Source organism: Podarcis pityusensis, assembly GCF_964106645.2.
Source record: "Podarcis pityusensis genome assembly, chromosome: 1".
NCBI classification, from domain to species: domain Eukaryota; kingdom Metazoa; phylum Chordata; class Lepidosauria; order Squamata; family Lacertidae; genus Podarcis; species Podarcis pityusensis.
Window position 1 is genome coordinate 10286552 of NC_138028.1, and position 22719 is coordinate 10309270.

Genomic DNA, 22719 nt, shown 5'->3' on the forward strand with positions numbered 1-22719 from the left:
TTTACAATTGGTGGAGGGTGATAGGTCGCAGCCCTGGCCATGAGTATAGGTCAGGGATAGCGGGATAGCCAATGTGATGCTGCCAGCATGGACGGTGGTCAAGCATGATGGGAACTGTAGTCCCAACAGCCCCTAGGAGGGCACCATGTTGTTACAGATTGGAAAGCAGCAGTTTGGGTCTCCAATACAGCCTTCCCCCAGCCCTGGTGCCGACTTCCAAACAGCTTGGGCTCATGGGAGTTGTAGTCCGAGCCATCTGGAAGTTGGCACTGTGGGAATGTTGTGGATAGTAGAATAGATTGATTAAATATTATCCTTCCTCACTCACGCTAGTGAGTCCGTAGCAGAATATATTCCCCAGTATATAGAAGGAAGCTAGTTGGTAGATTCGTTTGAATCTCTTTTGCCTAACTGAGAGATCCGTGCCCTGCTCCTGCTTGCACGCAAGTAGGAGTTGGGAGGCTGCTCCGATAGACAGCATGAAGCCTCCCTTCACAGCTTAGTTGTTGGGGTCAGGGAAGGTGGAGGCAGCCTGGAAGCTGCATCTTAGAGCCCCTGCACCACCATCACATGGGGACTTCCGAGCAGCTCCTGAAACCTGTTAAGTTGTGGGTGAACATATCAGACGACACAGCGATTCTTCAAACAGCTCTTCTTTATTCAGAGGCCACAACAGAACTGAACTGAAGGGCTCAGTCAGCCTGCTTATATAGAGCTCCAGTACAACGTTACTGTAGCAACTTTCTAAAACTATCCAATCACTGAATGTCACTTTCGATCCTTCATTTGCATAACTATCTACAGTATCCCCCTGCTGGCCCAGGGTGAGAACTTCAGTACATAACAAAACCAGCCAGAGCCAACTGCTCCAGGCTGCTGAGACTGCCACTGCTGCGTTTCCCAGGGACATTAGGTGAAATCTGGGGACATTCCGGGGATGGAATTTGTCCGGGGACTTATTCGCAAATCCGGGGACTGTCCCCGGGAAACAGAGACGTCTGGTAACCCTACTCTAAGGACATACTGAACTGATTACTCTAGGAATTAAATCTGTGTATGGGTAAAATATGCAATGCGTTTGTGAGAGGGGGATTATTGTTTGTGTTTCATTATGTCTTTTGTGTTCTCACTTTGTATTTTTATGTTGCAAGCGGCCCTGTGATTTTCGTTTGAAAATACAAATTTAATTAACAACAACAAGAGGGTTTCTGAAGCAAGACACAAGTTTTGTTTGTAGAGACATGCAGGCTGAGTCCCAGGAGAGGGATTCCTGCAGCGTGACATACGAAATGGAAGGCACAATCCTTTGTAAGATGTCGATTGCCAATGGAACACATTTTATAAGCACTTGCATTAACAATTCAGGTAAGTAGCCGTGTTGGTCTGACGCAGTTGGTCGAAATAAAAAATTAAAAAGTAGTCCAGTAGCACCTTAGAGGCTAAGTAAGTTTCTTCTAGGAATAAGCAACAAACTTAGTTGGTCTCTAATGTGCTACTGGACTATTTTTTAATTTTGATTGCATTAACAATGATATCCATAATAATAATCATCATCTTGCATTTATTTTTTAAAGATCAGCTGCCTGACAATCATTGGCACAGTCTGAGCCTATTGAAAGTGTTTTCAATCAATTGACCTTTTTTTAGACCAATCCATTAAACACCCAAGCAGTAACATTAACAGACTGTTTAATCCCTTGCTGGTTCACTTTCTGACGTTCCGTTAGCATCTTGGGAAAACTTGTCATCCAGGCTAACGTTTAGCGCTGAACAATTATTGGACGAATCGCAATTAAAACGAAAAGCACCGTGCATTTCCGGGGTTTTGCAAAGCTAGTGCTGAAGCTCATCTGATCATAGTCATCTCTCCTGCTTCCTAGCGCAGAAAGTGAGTCCCTTTCCCAAATCTTCTCTTGGCTGCAACGTTGGAGACAGTTGGAAGATGTCCATTGCAGGATCAGTCATAGTTTTTCAGTGGGACCCTGGGGTATGTTGGTTAAGGGCGTTAGGAACTTCACGCCCAGGGGGCAAATTTGCCTCTCCAGGCCTCTCTACCTGGCAGAGATGGTACCAGAAGGTGTGACTGCTGAACTCTGGCCAAGTCCCACACCTAGGAAAGAGCTCTCCACGGCTGCAATTGCAGTTCTGACTTGGTTTACCAACTGCACTGGCTCCCAGTGGAGTACAGGGTCAGGTTTAAGGTGCTGGTTTTGACCTTAAAGCCCTACGCAGCCTAGGACCCATGTACCTAGGGGGCCGCCTCTCCTGGTATGTCCCACGGAGGACCTTAAGGTCCACAAATGACAACATTTTGGAGGTCCCAGGTCGCAAGGGGTTAGATTGGTCTCAACTAGGGCCAGGGCCTTTTCAGTACTGGCCCCGACTTGGTGGAATGCTCTGTCACAAGAGACTAGGGCCCTTCGGGGATTGACATCTTTCCGCAGGGCCTGCAAAACAGAGCTGTTCTGCCTGGCCTTTGGTCTGGACTCAGTCTGACCCTTATGTTTCCCTCCCCTTATGGTTTTGATCTATGGGCTACTTTTAAAATGAGGCTGCATCTTAAATTGCATTTTAACTTGTTTCCCCCCCCCCTATTATGTTTCTATTGTAATTTTACTGGTGTTAGCTGCCCTGAGTCTAGCTTTGGCCGGGGAGGGCAGGGTATAAATTATTATTATTATTATTATTATTATTATTATTATTATGCTCTACAGGCTGAGCTAAGGATCCGCAGGAAAGGGACTGAAAATAAAACTGCCAATGGGATAATCTATGGTTTCAATGCATGTGGAATGTTATGTACAGTTTTGGATATTGCAGGATATTGTAGAGCTGGAAAAGATTCAGAAAAGGATGAGGATGAGCCAGTCTTTGTACCAAGCGGGAGAAGCGAGAGAGCATCCTATGAGAGCATGCTGCCAGCCTCTTCCCTTGGGCAGCTCTTAGCAGCTGCTGGAGAAGCGGGCGAGGAGGAGAGGCTGCCACCACTGATGCTCTAGCTGAGATTCCTGCATCGCAGGGGGGTTGGACTAGATGACCGCTGGGGTCCCCTCCCACTCGACAGTTCTGCAGTTCTATGATTCTGCTTTCTGAGCAGGTGCAGGATTGCAGCTACCATAAACAAGCTCTCGGGGTCGCTTTTGTTCTCAGAGTAAACAAGCAGGTGGTGATGCTGAGTCTTTCGCACACGCAGCCTCCCCAGTCAATGCCTCGTTTCACAGGAGAACTGGTTTTCAAAGGCATCCGGTTCCCGACGCAGCCTTTTGGTGGGTCTCCAGGTCTCGCAGCTGTTGCATTAGTGGCACCGGGACAAAGCTGCAAGCTTTCTCTGCCTTGTTCCGGCAATGTCTGCTTGGCTTTGAACTTCCATGTGTTGTTGCATTTGGGAGACTCCTCAGGCAAACCGTGTATATCCCTCTCCTAACTCAGCTGGAGCAACTAATAATAATAATAATAATAATAATAATAATAAAGGTAAGGTAAAGGGACCCCTGACCATTAGGTCCAGTCGTGGCTGACTCTGGGGTTGCGGCGCTCATCTTGCTTTACTGCCCGAGGGAGCTGGCGTTTGTCCGCAGACAGCATCCGGGTCATGTGGCCAGCATGACTAAGCCGCTTCTGGCGAACCAGAGCAGCGCACGGAAACGCCGTTTACCTTCCCGCCAGAGCAGTACCTATTTATCAACTTGTACTTTGACGTGCTTTCGAACTGCTAGGTTGGCAGGAGCAGGGACCGAGCAACGGGAGCTCACCCCGTGGTGGGGATTTGAACTGCCGACCTTCTGATCGGCAAGTCCTAAATTTTATTTATACCCCGCCCTCCCCGGCCAGAGCCGCTTGAGACTCTTAATCCCAAGGTTGTGGGTTCGAATCTCGCATTGGGCAAAATATTCCTGCATTGCAGGGGGTTGGACTAGATGGCCCTCAAGGTCCCTTCCAACTCTACAATCCTATGATTTTATTGAATTCTCCTTTTTCCGCAGCTCCCACCCCCCATCAACATCTTGTAAGCTATTTCAGTATGGGGCTAAAGTCATGAACGCCCTTCTCTTGCACTTGTAAACTGGTACAAAACAGCTGGGCAGTTGAATATGTGGGTGTTCATCACTAGAGCAAAAATGAGTTCCTGCTGAATTTGTAGAGGTCAAAAAATTCACTCAAGGAATTAGTGAAGTTTATTATTTCGGTCACAGACCAGTTCCAGCCCACATACAATATCAAGGAAGTCATAAAACACGATAGGGATACATTTGAATTTGCAATTAGGTATAACAGGGACAATACAGATATAGCAACAGTTAAAAAAAATATAAATTAAAACTTAGTCACTAACATATAACCTAAAATTATCATTTAAGCCTTAATCATTATGATAGCATAGCTTGTTCCCTAAGTTTTATGGCAATCACACAGAATTTAGCTCCCCTTAACGCAAGGAATAAGAGTCTTCCCCGAAAATAAAAGTTAGTGACCATTTCTAAAAACTTAAGTGTCCTTTTAATTTGACCCTTGCTAAAAGTTTCATATTTTATTCTGACAAAATTGATAATTCAGTATGTGAATAATGCATATTTATGTGTGTGTATATGTATATGCGCGCTTTTGGAGATCCGGAGGGTGGCAACATGAGAACGGGCCTTCTCTGCAGTGGCTCCCCGTCTGTGGAATGCTCTCTCCCTGGAGAAGTTCGCCTGGCGCCTTCATTATACACCTTTAGGTGCCAGGCAAAAATGTTCCTTTTCAACCAGGCCTTTGGTTGATCCGATTTACATCTTATGACCTTTTAAAAATGTGAGGGTTTTTTTGGGAGGGGCTATTGGGTTGTTGTTTTTATTTTTATTAGGCATTTTGTGGTTTTAGATCTTGATTTTATTCTGTGAACTGCCTTGAGACCCCTGAGTATAGGGCGGTATATTAATCATCATCATCATCATCATCATCATCATCATAATTTAAAACTGAAAGGCAATGCCAGAAGTCAGCAGGAAAAAAATCCAAGTGATATACTGTACACACCTAGATGGAAAAACCACCTTTCTGCAGAGTCAGAATATAATTAGCGCCGGCGGTTGCTAAGGTGAGGCAGCTCTCAGGTTCTGACTGGCCGCTCCCTGCAGCTGTAACTTTCTCCTGCGGCAGCTGGGTGGGGCGAAAACTGCTGGGATAAAGTCTGGCTTTAAATAAATAAAACAATTGTCGAATCAAATTTGGCTGTTTTTAACCAGCCAAATCTTTGAGCAAAGCCCATAGCATAGTTGCAAAAACAAACTCCCAAACCCTAATCTTTACGACACAACCACCCTGTAAAGTAAATCAGTATCATAACAGCATCTGCCATAGGCAAAGCATCAGCTACTGGAAGTCTCTTGAAGTCATTTCTTTTTGCTTAGGATTTCCCTGACCTAGAAGAATGGTCCTTGTTATTTATGAATTATTCTTGATGTTTTTACCTGTTCCTGTTTTTTTGTTTTTTTTTTAAATGCTGTTTTCCTGGCTGTGATGTCCCATCTCACTATTTTATTCTGTAGTTTTAGAGTTTCTGCATTATTTGTGTATACCGCTTGAGGGCATTGAAAACATTAGGGGGATTAGGAATGGCTTTCATTTAATTTTTTTAATTAAAAAATGTAAAACATTGGGGAGCAGAACTTGAAAGACAGCAGCTCCCCTACAGATATGGTCACTGTGGTCCAAATCAAATCCTCCCTCTCTGGGCCTAGCAACCTCCAGCTTTCCTGGACAAAACACCCTTCCTTGATTCTTTTCCACCTGGCGTACTTTGGTATGGAATCAACTTTGGTAGTCCCTGTCAACAGTGGTGTTTGATACCCACTGAGACTGGCGGGTTGGAAGGAAGAGAGCCAGAGCCAATGACAGGATTGTTTTTGTTGTTGTTTAGTCGTTTAGTCATGTCCGACTCTTCATGACCCCATGGACCAGAGCACGCCAGGCACTCCTGTCTTCCACTGCCTTCCGCAGTTTGGTCAAACTCATGCTGGTAGCTTCGAGAACACTGTCCAACCATCTTGTCCTCCATCGTCCCCTTCTCCTTGTGCCCTCCATCTTTCCCAACATCAGGGTCTTTTCCAGGAAGTCTTCTCTTCTCATGAGGTGGCCAAAGTATTGGAGCCTCAGCTTCAGGATCTGTCCTTCCAGTGAGCACTCAGGGCTGATTTCCTTAAGAATGGATAGGTTGGATCTTCTTGCAGTCCATGGGACTCTCAAGAGTCTCCTCCAGCACCATAATTCAAAAGCATCAATTCTTTGGCGATCAGCTTTCTTTATGGTCCAGCTCTCACTTCCATACATCACTACTGGGAAAACCATAGCTTTAACTATACGGACCTTTGTTGGCAAGGTGATGTCTCTGCTTTTTAAGATGCTGTCATGGATCACTGCCTTGCTGTGGAAAAGGGGCTTGAATAACTCAGAGAAGCTATGAGCTATGCTGTGAGGGCCACCCAAGATGGATAGGTCATAGTGGAGAGTTTTGACCAAACGTGATCCACCTGGAGCAGGAGCCGGCATGCCACTCCAGTATCCCTGCCAAGAAAACCTCATGGACAATGACAGGATTAGCCAACTCATTCTAGTTTTTTCCCATCCTCCTTCCAGGGAACTGGCCCACTGGCAGACCAACTCTGCGTTACACAGTGCTAAAATGTGCTGGTGTAGGGCAAAATATTTTGACAGGTGTTTATATTTCAAAGTCTTTTATAACAGGACCAGATCCAAGCTCAATGGCAGGGGCTTCTTGTTCATGTCCCACTTCCCAAGTTACTTTGGGTGGCTGTCTCATGTGAGCATCAGAACTGCGTGAGCTGGGATTTCAAAGGTTTCTCTTGCACCATCTTCCCCATTGCAGAAGTTCACGCTGCTGTGATTCAGAAGTCCCTGGATCACACCCGCGCACCTGTTCCTAGATGGCAAGGCTGCCCCGCGCCCGTGCTTTCTAAACGCCTGCGCAACATCCACGCCTCCCTTTCTAAGCACAATCCGCGGCCGCCACCGGTGGATCGGGCGCAAAACCCGCGCAGAGCGCTTACGTCCTTCTCTGCTTGCCAAAATCCCACGGTGCGCAATTCCACTCACCACCAAGTAAGCCCGCTCCGAGCAGGTGCCCTCCCTGCTCCTCCTCCCGGCCTTCCCCGCCACGTGCTGTTTGTTTGTTTGCGCGCTGGCCGGGCCGAGGCGGGCGGCGAGGAACTGCACGCTAGGCCGGGAGCGAGAAGGGAGCCTCCTTGTTCCTTCTCTCCCGGGGGCGGACTGTCGGGCCGACGGCCAAGGCGAGGCGCGGCGCTCCAACCCCCGCGCGCTCCCTTCTTTCCATCCGGGGCGGCCGCCGCGATCCCGTCGGAGAACCGCAGGCAGCAATCGATCGGGCCGAGCGGCACCGGCTCCGGGGCGTGGTTTGCGCGGCAGAGGGAGTCGGAAACCCCCCGGCGCGGCGGGGAAGGAGAAGGACTCCGGCGCCAAGGAAAGCCCCGCTCTTCCCTTCCCGCTCACCAGCGACCTCCCCAGCTGATCCGGAGCGGCTGCCCCCTGCAGACCCCGCGCGCAAAGAAAAGTGAGCCCTCTCCTTTTTTCTCTCTCCTCCCTCCGTGCGTAAAGGAGAGTCCGCGGTTGGGGAGGATTCCCCCGGGCGTCGCTGAACAGGCAGCGGGGGAAAGGAGCGGGCCTTGCTCGGGGCAGCAGCGGAACTCTGCGCTGGGAGCGCGCGTTGTGCGTTGATGGTGGCACAATCTTTGCATGAGTGGATCGCCTGGAGTTTGGAGAATTTACCCAGCTCCTTGCGCGCGCGCCTTTGGCGAAGTTTTTGGAGCAAAGCGAAAGCAAAAGAGCGCTCGAGGGTGGGGGCTTGGCAGAGATCGAAGCGAAGAAGGGAGGGGGAGATTTGTTTTTATTTTTTAATAGAATTATCAGTGAAGGGCAGTTACTGATGCGGCCTTTAAGAATCATATACTTGGGAAGTTCCGGGCGGCAGAGTGGGGCAGCAGAGATTAGGAGCAGCGGCCCCAGAGCCGCCACCCCCCTTTTTTGCCCCCAGATTCCTGGGCTCGGGAGGGAAAGAGACGAGCGCTGCTGCTGCTCTCGGGCGCCTTTTCGAGAGCCTCTCCCTCCGCGCCTGGGCGGGAAAGGAACTGGGGCGGCAACGGAGGCGGGAGCCATTTGTTCCCGTGGGATTTGAAAGAGAAAGGCAAAGGCTGGCGGGATGGAAAAGCCCCTCGTCTTTCTCCCTCTCCCCAGTCACACCCCACCCCCACCGGGCCTGAGCTTGGCGCAGGTGTTGGGGAGCGTGGCCCGCGCGGATCGGGACCGAAGCGCGCAACTTGAGCGGGGTTTCCTCCTTCCCGCGGCGAGGCGACTCCCTCCCCTGCGCGCGGCCACCACTTGTTAGGCGAGCCCTCTCCCGCGCCTGCGATGGGATTGGCTGCCTGCTCTACCTGGCCCCTTTGTTGTCTGCCGCTGCCTTTGTTCTTCCCTAGGTGTCCGTCCCACCTTTCTCCCTTCCCCTCCTCCCCTGCCGAAAAGACGGGAGCGCGGGAGGAGGCTGCAGCCCCGGGGCGCCTCTGCTCGGGGGAATCCCTCGGAGCAAACCCGCCCAGGGATCTAGGACGGGGCGGGCTGGGGCTGCAAGGAGGCAGCTGCCCCAATAACAAAAGACGCGTGTGACATTTTGAGATTAGCGGTGTTTGCTTGTGTCATGGACGTTTGTAAGCAGGAGATGCAACGGGATGCAGCTTTTTCAGAATGGAAGGACCAGGAAAGAGAGCGTCTTTTAAATACAGCTGTCAGCTCCAGCATAGGAAGGCGTAAAGAGCCGATTCTGCTTTATTTTTGTGTGTGTGTGTGTGTGTGTGTGTGTGTGGAGGTGCTGGTGGGGTAAGAAAGGAGAGATTTGCGATCGGTGAAGTTAGCGAAACCTAATTCATTAAATCCATGCTTAACTTTTCAGAGCAAAACAACAACAACCCCAAACCCCACACCCAAGGGAGGTTAGAGAAATTTAAAACAAACAATAATTTATATGCAATTTGAAGCATGCAAAAAACAGCAATAAAATGTTGGGTGAAACATTTGAATGTTTTAAAAAGCAACCGTTCTTCTTGAAGTTAGAGGATCTCAGAAATGTGAGACAGCAAACAAAATAGTTTAGAGGTACAGTATGTAGATGTGGCACAACATGCCAGATGATTAGTGAATCAAAACTGTAGCTCTGAGGAGGTCATAGAATTGCTGCTTGAGTTATGGCGGAGGTCTAAATTGTTTCATCCTGAGTTTTGAGAAATGGATAATCACTCACGTGCTTTGAACCCATCCTTCATTCTGCAAAATGTTCTTGCATTCAGCTCTCCAGTTCTGCTGATGGGAAGACTGAGAGTGCGTTAAAGTGGGGGAATCCCACGTAAACAAGGGAGAGGAGACTATTATTCCAGCCTACCTCCACAGGTGTGCTCTTCTCCCAGCTGGAGCTTCTCGACTGCCCCAAACTCAGTAGGTAGACTTTGGCAAGCCACTCACTCTTAACCTTGCCTCTTCACCTGCAGTGCGGGAGCAATAATTCTGCAGGGCTGTTGTAAGGGTTACTGAGATAAAACATGGGTCCCACTTTGAAGATCCCGAAGGTGGGGTGCAGGGCCTGTGGTTTGGGATCAGCTGCAAACCCACCCACCATTGGTTGTGGCTCCCAGTGAGCTTTTATTGTGGGTCAATCACCCTTTGTAGGAATATAATGCCCTGCCCTGCTGTAAAGTGAAGGATGGATACTGTTAAGGGGGTGGTTCTCAAAAGAGGACTGTGTGTTTCTTGGAGGAAGCCTTTTCTACTTATGCTTTAGTGTGTGAGCTGAGGGATTCACAAGCAGAGCCTGGCAGAGGCTGAGGGTGAAGTTGTTGGCATGCGTCTGTCCCCGGAGGCAGTGGAGGAGTGTGCCTTTGGGGATGAAGTCAAACAGCTGGAAGGTTGCAGCACCTGCTGTGGCTGTAGAGACCGATACGGGAGAGACATGTTTTGTTGCAGATGGGGCAGATGAAAGCATCCAGTTGCGTTGCTGCAGATGCACCACGGCATTTATTCTCTCAGCGCACCAATTATTTTCCTCCCTCCCTCCTTATGAATTTGATTATTTCGGTCACAGACCAGTTCCAGCATACATACAATATCAAGAAAGTCATAAAACACAATAGGGATACATTTGAATTTGCAATTAGGTATAACAGGGATAATACAGATATAGCAACAGTTAAAAAAAATATAAATTAAAACTTAGTCACTAACATATAACCTAAAATTATCATTTAAGGCCTTAATCATTATGATAGTACAGCTTGTTCCTTAAGTTTTATGGCAATCGCACAGAATTTGGCTACCCTTAATGCAAGGAATAAGAGTCTTCCCCAAAAATAAAAGGAAGCAACCATTTCTAAAAACTTAGTATCCTTTTAAATTGACCGTTGCTAAAAGTTTCATATTTTATTCTGACAAAATTGATAATTCAGTATGGTGAATAATGTGTATGTGTATGTGTATATATATGTGTGTGTGTGTGTGTATATATATATATATATATATATACACACACACACATACGCATATGTATATGTGTATGCGTGCTTTTGGAGATCTGGAGGGTGGCAACATGAGAACGGGCCTCCCTCCTCTGGTCACAGCACTGTGGTCATCCGCAAGGGATTCCCACATGATGTTGCCAGCCTTCATGTCATGTTTGCGGACATCTTTGTAATGCAGAGGGTGAAGACAGGTGTAACATTTAGAGCAGGGGTTGGCAAACTAAGGCCCCGGGGCCGGATCAGGCCCTATTGCCTTCAGGATACGGCCTGGACCTAATGGTCAGGGGTCCCTTTACCTTTACCTTTACAGTAAGAAAATGCAGATTCAGGTCTTGCCAGGACCACAACAACATTGGCCCAAGGCACCCAAAAATGATACTGATAGGAAGGTGACTTTGTAGGCTGCTTTGAGCTTCTTGGAGGAGAGGCTGGAAGCATGACGTGGACATAAAACTAACTGGGTGAGCCTCTAGTAACACCATCAAGAAAACCCTTCAGTTGGAGCAGTTTTCCACTTCTTAATAAAATTAACGAGGTGTGATTTGTGTGTGTGAAATTCACGAATGTCGTGTGTTTCAAAATTTAAAAAAGAGTTGGCCAGAAACATAGGCAGATGGACAAGACTGGCAGCTCTTCGAGTATTGGTGTCCATGCCTGTTGTTTCATTCTTGGAGCTGAGGCCAAGCTGGTCTTGCTACAGCTTCTCACCTGAGCTGACTATGAGTGGCTACAGGATATGGAGACATCCCGGCAGAGAACCAAAGGCTATGCCAAAAAAAGTTGCAAAGTGCCTTAGGGGAGGGCAGAGAAATGTCAGAGGAGGCGCTGGCAGCTAAACCCATTTCCCAACACTTCACTGTCCTCCTCCAGCCTTCCTTCCAGCTGCTTTCCCCTGCCAGATGCTAAACACGCTGAACAAGGTGGGGCATAGCTCAGTGGCAGAGCAGGTGCTCTGTATGCAGAAGTTCACCAGTTCAATCCCTTGCATTTCCAGGTAGAGCACAGAACTTCAGTGATAAAAACATTTGAAAAATATACTGACAGCCTAATAATAAAATAGTCATCATAATAACAGTATAAAGGTAAAGGGACCCCTGACCATTAGGTCCAGTCGTGACCGACTCTGGGGTTGCGGCGCTCATCTCGCTTTAATGGCCGAGGGAGCCGGCGTACAGCTTCCGGGTCTTGACTAAGCCACTTCTGGCGAGCCAGAGCAGTGCACGGAAACACCGTTTACCTTCCCGCTGGAGTGGTATCTATTTATCTACTTGCACTTTGACGCGCTTTCGAACTGCTAGGTTGGCAGGAGCAGGGACCGAGCAACAGGAGCTCACCCTGTGGCGGGGATTCAAACCGGCGACCTTCTGATCGGCAAGTCCTAGGCTCTATGGTTTAACCCACAGCGCCACCCGCATCCTTTATAATAACACTATATTCCCCCATATTTTCACAGAATCAGAGAACTGTAGAGTTGGAAGGGACAACAAGGGTCATATACGGTAGTTCAGTTTCTGCCATTCAGGAATCCTTTGCCCATTGTGGGTGTCGAACCGACGACTCTGAGATTAAGAATTTTGTGCTACCCGTCTTTTGCACACAGTCTCTCCGGCTGTGAAGCTGTTTGCCAGAGACTCTTGATTTGCAGGGCGAGAAATGCCTTTCTCTAGAACGCTGAAATTGCCTCCCGGCTGCTGCTGCTCTTCTCGAGGGATTGGCAAATGCAAGCTATCACATACCTCCACAATTAATAACTATTAATCATAATAGAATTGTTAATACAATGGGTCACATCCAGCTGTTCTGCTTGTGCAGCAGATGTCTGTTTGTGCAATGGAACTTTCCCTTTCCTCTCCCATTCAGTACCCCCCATCCAGTCTTAAAATCTGCTCCTGAGTGTTGGAAGACCCTCTAAAGCAGATTTTGAAGGGTGGGTGGTAGAAGAAGAGGAAGTCCTGTTGCGTGAGTGGAATTTTGCACACACGACAACGGAGGTGATTCAATATTTCTTAAGCTTTTCAGGTTGCATTACATAATGAGTGTGCAGCAACTGAAGTAGCTGGCTGCATTACTAGGCAATGACCTCACGATCTTAAAATACAATAAAATATGTCACTGTCCGTTGGCTTGCGCCCTGTGCTTTTCAGAGCAGAAGCGAGCCATGGTTGCTCATGTTTCTCCCATGTCGTTTCCACACATGCCATGCCCGCTCAGTTCAGACTTCGTGTTCCTCTTAAACTTGCCTGCGTCGCTATGTTGTGACGTCTTGAACTGCACGAGCCCGTGATCATGTAAGATGGAAGTCTGCTAGAAACGTGTAGGCAAGGATCTCCAAAAAGCCCTGCCTTAATGAGGAATTCCTTTAGCGGCTTAGGATGTGGAGGACAGCTTGTCCAGACTTGAGATGAAATGAAGTGGTGAAATTTGAAAGCAGGCATGAAAATATAGGCCTCTCTGAACAGCATTAATTGTATTGCATGAACTTCTTCTGAGACGATTCCTCGAGACTTACCGTATTTTTCGCTCTATAAGACACACCAGATCACAAGACGCGCCTAGTTTCGGAGGAGGAAAACAAGAAAAAAAACCTTCTGAATCTCAGAAGCCGGAACAGCAAGAGGGATCGCTGCGCAGTGAAAGCAGCAATCCCTCTTGCTGTTCTGGCTTCTGGGATAGCTGCGCAGCCTTCATTCGCTCCATGAGACGCACACACATTTCCCCTTTCTTTTTAGGAGGGAAAAAGTGAGTCCTATAGAGCAAAAAATATGGTACAGGTATTTCCCCACTCCTCCAAGTTTGTGTTATGGATGTACAGAAACTTAGCAAGTGAAGTTTTCCCATAAAATGATGGGGAAGATTTTGTCCGCTAACCTTCATCATATTATTCCGCAGGGAAAGGCCTAATCAGAGTTGCTGACTCTTCCACTGAGCTCTGCATCTGTACCATTCATTAACATGACATTAGCAGAAGATTTTGGGAAGGGTCAAAGCTCAGTGGAAGAGCATCTTCTTTACATAAGGTCTTGCATTCAGTCCCAACCATCTCCAAATAGGACTGGGAGAGAGCCATGTCTGAAATCCTGGAGAATAGTAGAAGGCTGCTTCTTCTGTTCATTTCCATGTCCTTCTCCTTTGCAAGTGTGTTTGTGTGCAGGGAGAGATTGATTTTGGTTTTGAATAAACCATAGTTTAAGGAACCATAGTTTAAGAAAGCTGCTCATTTTTAGCAGACTTTTTACAAATAAAGGACAATAACACAAACAAGTAAAGTTTATCAATGTCCTCATTTTTCATGACACTCGAACAGGGAAATTGCAGTTTGAGCAATCCCTCCAAACCACAGTTTGATCGTTCTTTGAAATCCTGTTTTGGAACGATCGTCTCAACCACAGTTTCCCAGTTTGGATGTCAGAGTGAACTGGTTTGATGAAACCAGGAAGCGTTCTGTTAAACTGAATCCATGATGGAAAAGGAGGGAGTACATGACTTGTTTTCGATCCAAACCATAGTGGAACTTCTTTCCCAAAACTTGTTGTTGTTTAGTCATTTAGTCGTGTCCGACTCTTTGTGACCCCCTGGACCAGAGCACGCCAGGCACTCCTGTCTTCCACTGCCTCCCGCAGTTTAGTCACACTCATGCTGGTAGCTTCGAGAAACTGTCCAACCATCTTGTCCTCTGTCGTCCCCTTCTCCTTGTGCCTCCATCTTTCCCAAAATCAGGGAGTCTTTTCCAGGGAGTCTTCTCTTCTCATGAGGTGGCCAAAGTATTGGAGTCTCAGCTTCAGGATCTGTCCTTCCAGTGAGCACTCAGGGCTGATTTCCTTCAGAATGGATAGGTTTGATCTTCTTGCAGTCCATGGGACTCTCAAAAGTCTCCTCCAGCACCAGAATTCAAAAGCATCAATTCTTCAGCGATCAGCCTTCTTTATGGTCCAGCTCTCACTTCCATACATCACTACTGGGAAAACCATAGCTTTAACTATACGGACCTTTGTTGGCAAGGTGATGTCTCTACTTTTTAAGACGCTGTCTAGGTTTGCCATCGCCTTTCTCCCAAGGAGCAGGTGTCTTTTAATTTCGTGGCTGCTGTCACCATCTGCACTGATCATGGAGCCCAAGAAAGTAAAATCTCTCACTGCCTCCATTTCTTCCCCTTCTATTTGCCAGGAGGTGATGGGACCAGTGGCCATGATCTTCGTTCTTTTGATGTTGAGCTTCAAACCATATTTTGCGCTCTCCTCTTTCACCCTCATTAGAAGATTCTTTGATTCCTCCTCACTTTCTGCCATCAATGTTGTGTCATCTGCATATCTGAGGTTGTTGATATTTCTTCCGGCAATCTTAATTCTGGCTTGGGATTCATCCAGCCCAGCCTTTTGCATGATGAATTCTGCATATAAGTTAAATAAGCAGGGAGACAATATACAGCCTTGCCATACTCCTTTCCCAATTTTGAACCAAAACTTAAACTGCGACAAAAACTGCTTCTCCCTCTCAGTTGCTGAAGGATGTCACCTTTCAAAGGCAGGGGAGAGAAAGTTCCAGCCATCAAGGAACACTCAGGTTCTGTTGCTGAAGTCCCTGACCAGCCAGTCATTCCCCGTCCTCAGTAAGCCAGACAGCTAAACTCATTCATGTGTTTTGTCCCTCGTCCTTTTCCAGGCAAAGAAAGAAACCAACAAACACTGCTAAAACCTCTCCTTCCATCCTAAATATAATTGGCTCTGAGCATTTTAAAGGGATACTGTTGAGGCAGCTAGGCCCAATGGATGCTGCACAACTGGTGACCCACCTGAGTCCACGAAGGGTCCAATAAACCCCCTTTCTGAGAGCTGCTTTAGATTGCAAAAGAGAGGGGCTTGCTAAGCACCTTTCAGGCCACAAAACGTGGCTGATGTGCTTTGGGAAGGAAAATATGTTTGTTTTCTCTCCCAAATGTTTTGGTGAGCAGAAACCATTCTGTTTGGGATTGGTAAGCTGAAAGCATCAAATCCCCTTAAAAAATGGCAATGGGCACTTCTGTTCAAAATAGGCTGGATTTCCTTGTTTATCCGGGATTGTCAACTAGCCAAGTTAATGTTACTCTAATTGCCGGCCTCCTCCTCCTTCCTGTCTTTGTAAATAAGCTGGTTTTTGAGCAGTGTTGCATGTGAGGAGAGGAGAGGAAGCCCTGCTCATTCCTCATTTATTTTATGGCATTCCTTTGCTGGTGGTGGTGCTGTTATATTGCTTTTATTTATTGCTTTCTACAAAAAAATGCTCTTTGCAAATAAATAAGCCAATTTGCAAATATATTGTTGCAAAAGCCGGGTGTCTGCCTCTCTCTGTGTCCCTTTGTAGAATGGAAGACATGGTGCAGAATGTTATACTTCAATAAATATGGTTTATTCGCCTATTTATACCTTCAGTCTGCATGGAGGGAGTCCAGAAGTTAAAGATGAGCCCCCGGCTGAGTTTTAAAAGGTTGAAGACAACTGCTATGAATGAACATAGTGTGGATTTGGACCAGGGAGAGATGGATTCAAGTCCTTTTCCAGCACCTGGGAACTGTAGTGCAACCTTCAGGCTGCCTCCCTGCAAGATGGATTTCAGCCCTCCTTTTTCTGTTTCTTCCTCCCAACAACCCTTGTTCAAAAACACACCCCATCACCATCACTCTGTTCATACCTCAGGACAGTGGGGAGGGAACTTCCCTGCATTGGCAACATCATCAGTGGGCCCTCAGTGGCCCTCAATTGTTCCCTTAATGGCCCTTCCTTGGCCATGCTAGCCAGGAATTCCTCTGCAGCTTTTATTTCTCCCTTCCCACCCCATATGCAATCCTAGAATTTATTAATTTCTAGGGTTTACCCTAAATCTAAAGGTAAAGGGACCCCTGAACATTAGGTCCAGTCGCGGATGACTCGGGTTGCAGCGCTCATCTTGCTTTATTGGCCGAGGGAGCCGGTGTATGTGGCCAGCATGACTAAACCGCTTCTGGCAAACCAGAGAAGCGCATGGAAACGCCGTTTACCTTCCCACCGGAGCAGTATCTATTTATCTACTTGCACTTTGACATGCTTTCGAACTGCTAGGTTGGCAGGAGCAGGGACCGAGCAACGGGAGCTCACCCTGTCGCGGGGATTTGAACCGCTGACCTTCTGAATGGCAAGCCCTAGGCTCTGTGGCTTAACCCACAGCGCCACCCGCGTCCCTACCCTAAATCTATAACAGTATAAAACACTGAACTGTTTGTGAGTCATTTATAGCCAAACACTTTGAATAAAATGCACTAGAACAAATTCGAAAGTTGTTCATCCATCAGAGAAAATAAAAAGGACGTATCCTACCATACCTCTGAAAGATAAGAACACAAGAAGATTGGGTCAATGGATCCAGCCAACGGCCTGTCTACTTTGGTACCCTTTTCTCACAGTGGCCGTGCGCGACCATAGAGTCTCTGACCATTTACCTACATGAATCTGTCTGATTTCTCTTGTGGAGCCACCCAAGTTGGTGGCTGTTGCAACATCTTTTGCGCTTGTGTGAAGAACTTTATTTCATCTGCCCTGAATTTCCCAACATTCAGCTGCTTTGGACGTTTCCCGTACTAGTATTATGAGAAAGGGAGGAAAACTTCCCCCCTGTCCACATAACCTTGCATGCCTCTGTCATGTCGCCTCTTAATTTTTCTCAAAATGTTTCAACATTTCCTTGTTGTTAACTAGCAGAAAAAGGCTATAAATCATGCCGCGGTGCAGACTAACAATGCAAAGAAATAACCATTTATCCTCCTACAAAGTGCTTTCCGCCATGCTCCAAGACATTTTGATTCTTTGCGTTTGTGCTGGTGGAATCTACTGCTGCATCTCTCTCGGCTGTGCCTCCCTTCCATCATTCATCTTTTAAAATCTGCATTAATATTTATATGCATTCTTTTTGCTTTGTTTTCTAGTCTTCAAACTGCTTTAAAAAAAATACGGTACTTGGGAGCTCAGATAGATTTGCCTAGCTAGCAAAAACACTGAAATATTGTGGGGGGGGGGATATGTTATAATGGCTGTAACAGTAAGTTGAGACCCTCACGTCTGTTTCTTAGGAGCTGGCTTGTGTACATGGTGCCTCCAACCTGAAAATGTAGGTTATGTGCACACCATGCATTTAAATCTCTACGATTCCACTTTAAACAGCCATGGGCTTCTCTTGAAGAATTCTGGGAACTGTAGTTTGTTAAGGGTGCTGAGAGTTGTTAGGAGACCCCTATTCGCCTCACGGTTCCCAGAGTGGTTTTTACAGTCAACTCCTCCGCAGGGAACTCTGGGAGTTGTAGTTCTGACAAGAGTCTCCTAAGATCTCTCAGTAGCCTTAACAAACTACAGTTCCCGGGATCCTTTCGGGGGGGGGGGAGGGAAAGCTGTGCCTGTTTAAAGTGATATGATACTGCTTTAAATGTATTTTGCCAATGTGGACTGTAGTCTGACCTGTTCTCACCTGCAAAAGCCTGTCTTGCTGCCATACTGGACTGTGGCAGGATTTGTTGATGTAGAGAGATGGGTGTGAAATACTTAGGGGAGACAGATGTGATATGCACAAATGCTAATACTAATTCTATCAGGATCACTGTTTTTCCGTGAGCAAAGGGTTTCTGCTCTGAGATCTGTGTTATTTTCTGGACAAGCATTCTCTCTCGCCGTAGGTTTTCCAGCGGAGAGTCTATTTATACAACCGTGGCAGGCATCCAAGCCAAACATATGGTGATTCAAAGGCTCTCTCGCTTTTTGGAGTCAACAGAACCTTGCTCTTTTATTTATATTTGATTCATACGTCCATATTTCTTCCTGTGCGAGGAGGACAGCTAACCTTCTTGTTCAGATTATCACAACAGAAATATATCTCTCCCCGCCCCGCCCCCCCCCCAACTTTTCTGTTTCTTTAGAAAGGTCACCGCCATGGTTTCACATTTTAAACTTAGTGAATGCTGAATTATTAAATGGGTGTTTCCTCTAGCCTTTTGGTCCTTGAGGCACAGTTCTCCCTCAGGCCGGTACTTTGAATTATACTTTGCGCAGGAAGACAGCCGGCCGGCCAGCTGCAATAGTGAGCATATCGGTCTTGCAAGGCATTCGTCTTGCGAGGTACCACTGTACTGAGTATTTATTTTTTCTTAACAGCCCCCATCTTTTCCTGGGTGGTTGGTCCAAGTTTGAGGTCTGGCACAGTGGCATTCAACTAATGCGCCCCTTCAGGGCAAGGATTTCCACTTGTGTATTTCCCCCCCTCCCCTGCAAATCTGCTCCAGAGGGTTGTGGGGAACCTCTAGAATAATAATAAATAATAATAATTTATTTAAACCCCTCTCCTCTGGCTGGGTTTCCCCAGCCACTCTGGGCGGCTTCCAACAGAATATTAAAATACAATAGTCTATTAAACATTAAAAACTTCCCTAAACAGGGCTGCCTTCAGATGTTTTCTAAAAGTCTGGTAGTTGTTTATCTCTTTGACATCCGGTGGGAGGGTGTTCCACAGGGCGGGTGCCACTACCGAGAAGGCCCTCCGCCTGGTTCCCAGTAACCTCACTTCTCGCAGTGAGGGAACCGCCAGAAGGCCCTCAGCACTGGTCCTCAGCGTCTGGGCAGAACAATGGAGGTGGAGACACTCCTTCAGGTATACTGGACTGAGGCCGTTTAGGGCTTTAAAGGTCAGCACCAATACTTTGAATTGTGCTCGGAAACGTACTGGGAGCCAATGTAGATCTTTCTACATTGTGATCTCGGCAGCCGCTCCGAGTCACCAGTCTAGCTGCCGCATTCTGGATTAGTTGTAGTTTCCGGGTCACCTTCAAAGGTAGTCCCACATAGAGCGCATTGCAGTAGTCCAAGCGAGAGATAACCAGAGCATGCACTACTCTGGCAAGACAGTCTGCGGGCAGGTAGGGTCTCAGCCTGCGTACCAGATGGAGCTTATAAACAGCTGCCCTGGACACAGAATTGACCTGCGCCTCCATGGACAGCTGTGAGTCCAGAATGACTCCCAGGCTGCACACCTGGTCCTTCAGGGGCACAGTTACCCCATTCAGGACCAGGGGGTCCTCCACACCTGGTTTAGGGGGGCAGAGGGGAGGAGAAGAGGGGTTAACATTCCATAGCTCACCCAGAAATCTTTGTGCTGATAAAATGTTTATGTAGCTCTGCCTTGGATACAACCCATTCTATTCTTTTCTCTCTTCTGCAATTGTTGTTGTTGTTTAGTCGTTTAGTCGTGTCCGATTCTTCGTGACCCCATAGACCAGAGCAAGCCAGGCACTTCTGTCTTCCATTGCCTCCCACAGTTTGGTCAAACTCATGCTGGTAGCTTCGAGAAACTGTCCAACCATCTTGTCCTCTGTCGCCCCCTTCTCCTTGTGCCCTCCATCTTTCCCAACATCAGGGTCTTTTCCAGGGAGTCTTCTCTTCTCATGAGGTGGCCAGAGTATTGGAGCCTCAGCTTCAGGATCTGTCCTTCCAGTGAGCACTCAGGGCTGATTTCCTTAAGAATGGAGAGGTTTGATCTTCTTGCAGTCCATGGGACTCTCAAGAGTCTCCTCCAGCACCATAATTCAAAAGCATCAATTCTTCGGCAATCAGCCTTCTTTATGGTCCAGCTCTCACTTCCATATATCACTACTGGGAAAACCAAAGCTTTAAAGCTTACTGGGTGGCAAATTGGGCCACTTGCTCTCAGCGATACCTGCCTTACAGGCAGCGTTTTAAATTCGCCAGGCTCATTTTGCACCCAGCTATTGGCCACTTGCGGTCAAGTAAAGATGCCCAGCTACCAAGAGGGCATCAGATATCTCCACCGCCTGGAGGTGCATGCCTGGGGATCCTCGGATCCTGACTGTTTTCAGACAGTAGCAACACATCCTGTACAATTGTTGTGTTTTATCTGCACAATCAGAATGAATTTCAGGAACCCAAAAGTTGTAAAGAAAAACACGACATTTGAGCCTTCTGGCTCAAAAATGGCAGCTAGGCATTCCGTTTTGGCGACTGTAATCCTTGTACAGTGGTACCTCAGGTTAAGTACTTAATTCGTTTTGGAGGTGAGTTCTTAACCTGAAACTGTTCTTAACCTGAGGTACCACTTTAGCTAATGGGGCCTCCTGCTGCTGCCGCACCGCCAGAACACGATTTCTGTTCTCATCCTGAAGCAAAGTTCTTAACCTGAAGCACTATTTCTGGGTTAGCGGAGTCTGTAACCTGAAGCGTATGTAACCCGAGGTACCAATGTATATCCGAGTTTCTAATGCTGCTCACAGGGTTGTTTGTTGTTGTGAGAATAAAGTGGGCGAAGGCAAAAACTGTTTATGTTGCCTTGGGCTCTTAAGAGAGAAAGCATAATAATAATAATAATAATAATAATAATAATAATAATAATTTATTTATTTATATCCCGCCTTCCCCAGCCGAAGCGGCTAACAACAGTAAAAATAACACAGTTTACATAAAATCACAATCAATTAATTGAAATACATTCTAAAATCAATTCATTCTAAAATCAATTCATTCTACAATCAATTCAGAGTAGAATTAATGACAACCATTGGGCTAGAGTTCTGTGAGGATTACAGAAGGAGAGAGGGGGTCAGACTGTGTCTTGGCCAAAGGCCTGGTGGAACAGCTCTGTCGTGCAGGCCCTGCGGAAAGAAGTAAAGTCCTGCGGGGCCCTAGTCTCTTGTGACATAGCATTCCACCAGATCGGGGCCACGGCCGAAAAAGCCCTGGCTCTGGTTGAATAAAAATATAATATCTTCCCATCGTGTGCAAGAGATGTTCCGCATGTTGTGTCCTGTTTCAGAGCTTGACCTCACATCCCTGTTTTACGAATCCCAGGCTAGAGGCTTGCTTTGCTGCTAAATTTGGCTTGGTATGTTACAAATTGAGGAAGGGTTCTGTCACTTAGTAGAGCATGTGCTCCGCATGCAAAAAGTCCCGGGTTCAGTCCCTGGCATCTCGAGGTAGGACTGGGAACTGGCCCTTGCGTGAAACTCCAGAGAGCCAGTACGTCCTCATGGTCAGACTGAAAATAACAGCTGTAGTTTAAAAGCGGTACAAGATGAACACCTTTTCATTCAGCTAGAAAAGCTTGTCAAGATATTTTAAAAAATGCCTTCCTCCAAATGCCTCTCCATGTTTCTGGAGTGGCTGCCTGAAGCTTCTTCTGGACAGAGATACTATTGCACAAAAGTAGGGGGCCACCACGCTGAAAGCCCTGCTCAGAGATATTGTGGAGCAGCCTTCTGATATTTTGTGGACTGGAAGGAGAAGCTCTCCAGCAGACTTTAGTGACATGCATAATGGAAAAAGAGTTCTCTCAAGAATTTACTTGCCCATTCAGGCAGGAATAGGGGGCAGGCATCCTCTCCACAGTTAATGCTGGGATCACAACTCCCCCCTAAAACCGGTCAGCCTGGGCTGAGGGATAGGACTGGGCTTGATCGACAGTGGTGGCAACGCCTCTGGCATGTTTGTCAGCTGCAGCAGAGGCTGCCAGGGAAGCCACGTGCGTGCTTATTCCTGCCCTCGGTATGATATCACCACTGGCATATTAGCAGTGGGGGTGGGGGCTTCAGTGGCGCAAGGATTCTTCGCAGCTCCAGGAGGCATGAAGTCATAGATACATCCAAGGCGTCTTCATTTTTCAAGGCATTCTTCTCTTCTCATAGCACAAGCTACTGCAGCAGCAGGGAGTCTCAGGCTCTCCTAGCCTTTCCCTGCGGTGTAAGGTAAAGGTAAAGGGACCCCTGACCATTAAGTCCAGTTGTGACCGACTCTGGGGTTGCGGCGCTTATCTCGCTTTATTGGCCGAGGGAGCCGGCGTACAGCTTCCGGGTCATGTGGCCAGCATGACTAAGCCGCTTCTGGCAAACCAGAGCAGTGCATGGAAATGCCGTTTACTTTCCCGCTGGAGTGGTACCTATTAATCTACTTGCACTTTGACGTGCTTTCAAACTGCTAGGTTGGCAGGAGCAGGGACCGAGCGATGGGCGCTCACCCCGTCGTGGGGATTCGAACCGCCGACCTTCTGATCGGCAAGTCCTAGGCTCTGTGGTTTAACCCACAGCGCCACCCGCGTCCCTTCCCTGCGGTGTAGGATGGCCAATTTTGTTGGCATCCATCTGTCGCGAGAAACA

General features: G+C 47.3%; 1 protein-coding gene across 5 annotated transcripts in view; it reads left to right on the plus strand.

Moving 5' to 3' along the window:
- Positions 1–6734: 6734 nt before the first annotated feature.
- Positions 6735–22719, plus strand: part of SYNE2 (spectrin repeat containing nuclear envelope protein 2) — a 236383-nt gene continuing 220398 nt past the window's right edge. For 4 of the 5 annotated variants that reach the window (XM_081000779.1, XM_081000783.1, XM_081000782.1 and 1 more), the window contains exon 1: positions 6735–7567. The gene's annotated coding sequence lies outside the window, so the exon portion shown is untranslated. The remainder of the gene's footprint in view (positions 7568–22719) is intronic. The other variant, XM_081000781.1, reaches the window with a different exon arrangement.